The sequence below is a fragment of the Jaculus jaculus genome, chromosome 9 (assembly GCF_020740685.1).
Source record: "Jaculus jaculus isolate mJacJac1 chromosome 9, mJacJac1.mat.Y.cur, whole genome shotgun sequence".
Lineage (NCBI taxonomy): Eukaryota > Metazoa > Chordata > Mammalia > Rodentia > Dipodidae > Jaculus > Jaculus jaculus.
In genome coordinates, this window is record NC_059110.1 from 55988770 (window position 1) to 55995517 (window position 6748).

Consider the following 6748-nt stretch of genomic DNA (forward strand, 5'->3'; position numbering starts at 1 on the left):
TTGTAAATTTAGGTAAAACTTGATAATTTGTCCTGGAGATGATATAACACATTTAGAAATGGAGAGAGAAATAAATGACAAATCTGAGCTACATTTATAATATAACAAATTAAGATTATCTGTTTATACTGAATTTACACAAGAAAGAAATTTAGAGAGAATCAAATGACAGATCTGAACTGCATTTGATATAAAAGATTAAGATTATTTGCTTATAATGAACTTCCATAAGAGAGAAATTGAGAGAGAATTAAATGACAAATCTGAACTACATTTATGATATAATCGATTAAGATTATTTGTTCATAGTGACCTTACCCAAAAAATAAATTGGGAGAGATTCAAAATTATATGTTGCTTGTCATTTTCCCTTTTCTCATTGAGATGCAATAGACCAATTTGTCTAAGGACAAGGTATGGATGGCACGTGGTTCTAAATGTGCTTGGGGTCTGAGTTAGAGGGGCAGCCCATTTCTCAGAATCCAGCTTAAAATGAATTTGAATAGCATATTACAATGAATATAATTTACATTATACTCAAGTAGAAATAATCATTAACAAATATCTCTAAACATTGAGCAAACCTACCAGTTCCTAGTTTTCTGGCTTTTAGCCTGCAACTGGCTGACTTTAGGATCTAACTTGTTTTGTGAGTCTGTGTATCTAGCTTTGGCATGAAGTTCTCTGTTACCATCCCTTTGTTTTTTGACATCTAGCATGGGTTACAGCCTTGTTGTGTTTGTGCATCCCATACACAGCATATCGCCATATGCAGAGTCTCATCAGTGTGACTGTTCATATTGTTTGAATCTATATCTCAAAGCATTACTGCAGACATAAACCAATACAGCCAGAATCTGCATTTTCTGCAGATTGTACTAGTCATTAGTATGTGAAATTTTGGTTAATGTTCAATCTCGTATTCATACACAGTCGTTTAGAGTTTAAAATAGTTGTTTTTTAGTTATTTTTAAATTTTTTATTGTTTTACAAAATGAAATCAGCCTCACCTTAGATAGAAGTATCTGGTGAGAAGGGCAAACAGAGCAGAGAGAAGGACAAGTGTGTAGAGTGGAAGGTGTTTGAATATGGGGAATTCTGAACCAATTGACAGTACTGTGGGAGGTTTATTTAAATCAGTAAGAATTTGGAAATCAAATTATATGGATCTATTGTCTAATTTATATTGGGGCCAAGCTGTATTGTAATAGAAGATTAAATGATGAGTTTTGATATCATGTTGGAGCCTTGATTTCTCTAAGTTTTGAAGTAGAAAAGCTGGAGAGGGTGATAGAGACAGTTTTGGAATTCTTATTTTTTCTTTCAGATGAGAGGGAGAAGGAAAGGGTATGGGAGGAGAATCTTTTAAGGAAGAGAGGAGAAAAGTAAAGTGTGTTCTTTGAGGAGCAATTATTAGTTTTGAAGAATGAGATCTCAGGAGGAGGGGAGAGAGAGAGAGAGAGAGCATGGGCATGCGTGTGGTACTGATAGGGCCAGGGGGACATGCCTGAGAAGTATGGGAGATTAAGTTTTAAGCTAGTGGGAGTTTGTAAATCATAGTGGCTCAGTGGCTGAGGAAACCTAGCAGAAAGGAGGACAGAGTGAAAAAAAAAAGGAAATAAAGAAGGGGTGAGTTATTTCCTCTTTGTGCATGACCCATCAAGTTTGATCAGTAGTGGGAAGAGGTGCAAGAAGCTTCCCTCTCCTCTCTGGACAAAGGGAAAGGAGGAGTGAGTGTCCCCAGGCCAGAAAACTGAGGACTCAGGGATCAGTGGGCCTAACAGAGAGAGTCCAGAGGTGTTGAGAGTGCATCTTTCTCAAGAACTGAGGATCCCAGAAATGGCCAAGGAGTGTGGCCTGCCATACAAAGTATGGTTTAGATGAGAGGAAGGGAGGGAGATCTCCAAGACGATGAGAGCAAGCCAACCCATGTCATGCAAGACACTGAGGAGGAAAGGGTAAGAGAAGGTTTAGAGGAGAGAGATGAGAGAGAGAGAAAGAGGGAGTACTTATGAGAGCAAACCAATTTGTGGAAGACATTGTGGGTAGAACATGAGGGAAGTTAAACTAAAGTCATGGTGGGTGGGAGAAACTACACATGGCAGATGGTCTGAGGTCATCAGAGGGTCTGTGGAAGCTTGGTAGTCTGGTTGGGCAGTGGAGCAGGAGCAGGGGTTGGGGGAGAGATTGAGGTCTGGCTGACCAAGAAGGCAATTGGGAACCTCCTACCTGAGTGACAGTACAAGATGTGAGGTTCATGAATGACCAAAGACCATACAGGACCACTCTGAGTCAGAGAAAAAGATGTTTATTGGGGCCTGAGCTGCCAGGTTGTCTCACAGGAGGAGAGAGAGAGAACAGCAAAGTTAAAGGACTGGGGGCTACAGGGACAGCAAGGTCCAAAGGGAGAGGCGAATTAGTCAGAGGGACAGAGATCATACAGAGGTGCAATCAACTGAGGAGCCAGGTTGTCATTAAGATAAGAGCAAAAACTATGCCTGATGACATTGTTAAGTCAGGGGTGGAGGTTAGGCAATATAATCATCTAGAGTTGTAGCAATCATGATGCTATTGTTCTCTTTCTTCATTTTCACTACATTTGGAGACTCTTGTCCTATATAACATTAAGGTTCCAGAAATTCCTCTGTTCCAGCTACCTACTAAGTTTCCAGTACTCCTGTGTGATATGTAACTGTAGCTAGACACGCAATGTATACCCAAGAAGTTAATCTATTAAGGTCATTCATTTTTTAAATGGTCGTTTTTCTTCAATCATTTATTTTGTTATTTTTCTTTTTGATGTAGGGTCTCCCTCTAGCTCAGGCTGACCTGGAATTGACTATGGAGTCTCAGGATGGCCTTGAACTCAGGGCGATCCTCCTACCTCTGCCTCCTGAGTGCTGGGATTAAAGTCATGCACCACTATACTCAGCTCTTTAATCATTTTGTTTTTTTTTTCTTGAGTTCAGTTAGAGATTTAATTAGGAAAAGATTTATATACAATAAATGTAATTTTGATGTTTCTCTTGCCACTAGAAGCTAAGCATGCTGAAAGAAGGGTTTGCACACCTTTGTATTTTCAGCACTTAATAATAATTACTAGCAAATAAATAAATAAATAAATAAATAATGGGACATTACATTTCCACGTCACTTTATAGTTTCTATAAACTCCTTCATAAACATTCATATTATCATCTGTCAACCCTCCTGATAGCACTAACGTATCTAACTTAATTATTATTTGATGTGTGAAGAATTTGAAGTAGACAACAAAAAGGCAGTTCAATTTCCTGAGAACTCATCTAGCTTTACTTTCTCTGTATTACAATTTTGTAGCTTGAATTAAATCTAATATTCACCCAAATAATAAAATAAGTGATTTCGTTAGTTTCAAATATTTTTCAAAGGGTTATATTTCGCATTCTCAGAGAACTACAGCTTGAGAACATGGTACTATTCCTAGTACAGTGTCCTGTGCACTGGATGATTTTGCCTCTTTCATTCACACTTGTATTAAGAGAAATTGTGGATAGCTATAGGCTACAATGTCACATTTTCATTAACTTTAAAGATAAACCATGAACTTTAAAGGGACTCTGTACCTCAGTGGCTTCATACTGTGGCTGTTAACTGTTCCTATGCAACAAGTTCATTGTCCTTTCTGATCAGCCATACCTCAGTAGAAAACTTGTATTTGTTGAATATGTTGCTATGGTGAGGAAGGTTTCAATGAAAGTTCCCTTTTCAGATTACTGCTTTGCTTAGGGGAGAAGGCCCTTCTCATCCAGCACATATGATGACAAGAACATGGTCAATGACAGTTGTTCCTTTTGTTACCATCTTTTGTTGGTGAATTTGGAGATGCTATTTAGTGTCAATAAATATTGGGCTCTTCTTGTTTATTTTTAAAAAGAGAGAGCATTTTGCTATCTGCCACATTAATCATCAAAACTCACTTTGGAAAACATTTCAAGTTCTTAATTGCAGTATTCAAGGAAACACCATTTATAAAAGATGCATCATTTAATAAGACCACAAATACTCTTTCCATACCAATGGGTATTATTTGTGCTTACTTATTAATGTGTTAGAAAAACCATTTTTATTTAATTTTATTTTTTAATATTTTACTTATTTATTTAGAGAGAGGTGGGCCAAAGCCTCCAGCCACTGAAAATAAACTCCAGATGTGTGTGCCCCATTGTGCATCTGGCTAATGTGGGTCCTGGGCTTTAGGCAAATGCCTTAACTGCTAGGTAATCCCTCCAGCCTTTTTTATTAATGAGAACAAAGCCATAGTAATGGTAATGTAGAGCAATGGTTTAAGTGGCTCACATAAGGCGGCATGGGACACATATATCTCTGCTGTTCCTAGATATTTGAATGTCTATATTAATAGTCAAAGTGTATTCTTTATCTTTAATTGTCTTTCACTCCATATCCAATCTTTAAAAATTTCTTTAGTAAGGGGATAAAATACAAATTTTTTTCTATTTTGAAGAGAATATATTGATTTATGGAATAAAAACGTCAATCTGTACCTAGGAAAACATCTTTTCCTGTGTGTTTTAAAAAAATAAATGTTGAGAGAACAAAATTTATTTCAAAATTTGGTGTAATTATAGCTAATAATCATTTTTAAATTAAAATTTAGTACATGATGCTTTCTTTATATTAAATTCAGAAGTAAATCAGGTAAAATATAATTTAGTGTTAAAACTATTTTAAGGACTTCCGGTCAAGATGTCATCCACCTAACTGTGCCGCACTTCCCGGGAAGGAAAAGCAAGATATTTAGGGTTCATTGGGACTTCTGGGGGTGAGCAGAATCTAATAGGCCTCCAGTAGGAGGGTGCAGAGAAGCAAAGTAGGGAATCTGCTGATTCCCATGCTCTTGGGTAGCCCACCTGTTCCCTGAGCCACTCAAGCAGCCATGACTGTGGCCATCCCAGCCTTCACACCACCAGGTTCTTCCTGCTTTACGTGAAAGCTAAGTGTATCCAGGCCAGCAGGCTAGTGTAGCTCCACGTGCACACCAAAAGTCACCAAGGGCATCCTACTCACTACCATCTCTCACCCCTGTGAGGGAACACAAGCCAGCAGGCTAGCATTGCACCAGGGGACCTCCATATGTGAATGCCTTACCACTCACCACTGAACCCTACCCCAGTGTGCAGACCCAGGCCAGCAGGCTAGAATTCCCCTAGGCTACCTCCACACCTTATCACCATCCCACTAACAGCTTCCCCCCAACACACACCACCATCCCCCATCCCTGTGAGCGAACTCAGGCCAGCAGGCTAGCTTCTCCCAGGGTACCTCCATGTGCAAACACCACCCCTCCTTGCCACCACCCACCACCCCATGTGTGAACACATGCCAGCAGGCTAGCTTCCCCCACCCACCCCAGGCATTCCCACCACTGCAGAGCTCCACACAAGAACTCTGCCATACCCCTCCAATCCTGTGCGTGGACCTAGGACAGCAGGATAGCATTCTCCCAGGGTACCTCCACGGGTGACTGCCTTCCCACTCACTGCCAAACCCCTCAACAGTGTTCCAACCCAGGCCAGCAAGCTAGTATTCCTCCAGAGGATTTCCATGTGTGAATGCCATTCCTCTGCTACCCCCACCTATATACACAGACCCAGATCAGTATGCTAGCACTTCCCCCACTGCCACCAGGGACCTCCACACACCACTGCCCCACCATGTGTGGACCTAGGCCAGCAGGCTAGGGTTCTCCCCACCATAGGCTCTCCCACCCCAAGGGCTCCTTCCCTCACATCAGGCAGGCCCCATTGTCATAAGAAGCCTAGTGGACCATGAGAAGTATGACAACTCACTTATGTTTGTCAGCAATGCCTCCTGCACCAACTGCTTAGCCCCCCTGGCCAAGGTTATCCATGACAATTTTGGCATTGTGGAAGGTCTTCTGACCACAGTCCATTCCATCACTGCCACCCAGAAGACTGTGGATGGTCCCTCTGGTACACTCTGGCGTGATGGCCACATGGCTTCCCAGAACATCATCCCTACATCCACTGGCTCTGCCAAGGCTGTGGGTAAGGTCATCCCTGAGCTGAATGGGAAGCTCACTGGCATGGCCTTCCTTGTGCCCACCCCCAACGTGTCTATGGTGGATTTGACCTGCCACCTGGAAAAAGCTGCCAAAAATGATGACAAGAGGGTGGTGAAGAAGGCCTTAAGGGCATCCTGGGCTACATGAAGGACCAGGTTGTCTCCTGTGACTTTAGCAGTGACAACCACTCTTCCATCTTTGATGCCAGAGCTGGCATTGCCCTCAACGACCACTTTGTCAAGCTCATTTCCTGGTATGACAATGAATTTGGCTACAGCAACAGGGTGGTGGACCTCATGGTCCACATGGCCTTCAAGGAAAAAGAAGTCCTCGTCACCCACCCCCAGCAACAACATGAGAAGAAAAGGGGCCTTGGCTGCTGGGGAGCCCCTGGCCCAACTCAGCCCCCAACATACTGAGTATCCCCCTCCTCAGTTTCCATCCCAGATAGCCCTGGAAGAAATGGAGGGGACTAAGGAGCCCTTTTTTGTCACCATTATCAAATAAATTTCACTATACCCCCCCCCCAAATAAAAGAAAATCAGAAAATGATGTGAAAAGGAATTCAACAGAGGCATTGGAACTGTACATTAAAAAAGCAGTAGAAAGTACAGACCAAACTGAACAAACCTAAAACACCACAGAAGCTCTCAAGAATAGAGT

The 6748-nt window shown here is 41.6% G+C and overlaps 1 pseudogene; it reads left to right on the forward strand.

The window, feature by feature from the left end:
* The first annotated feature begins 1880 nt into the window (after positions 1-1880).
* Positions 1881-6504, forward strand: LOC101607367 (annotated as a pseudogene).
* The last annotated feature ends 244 nt before the right edge of the window (positions 6505-6748 follow it).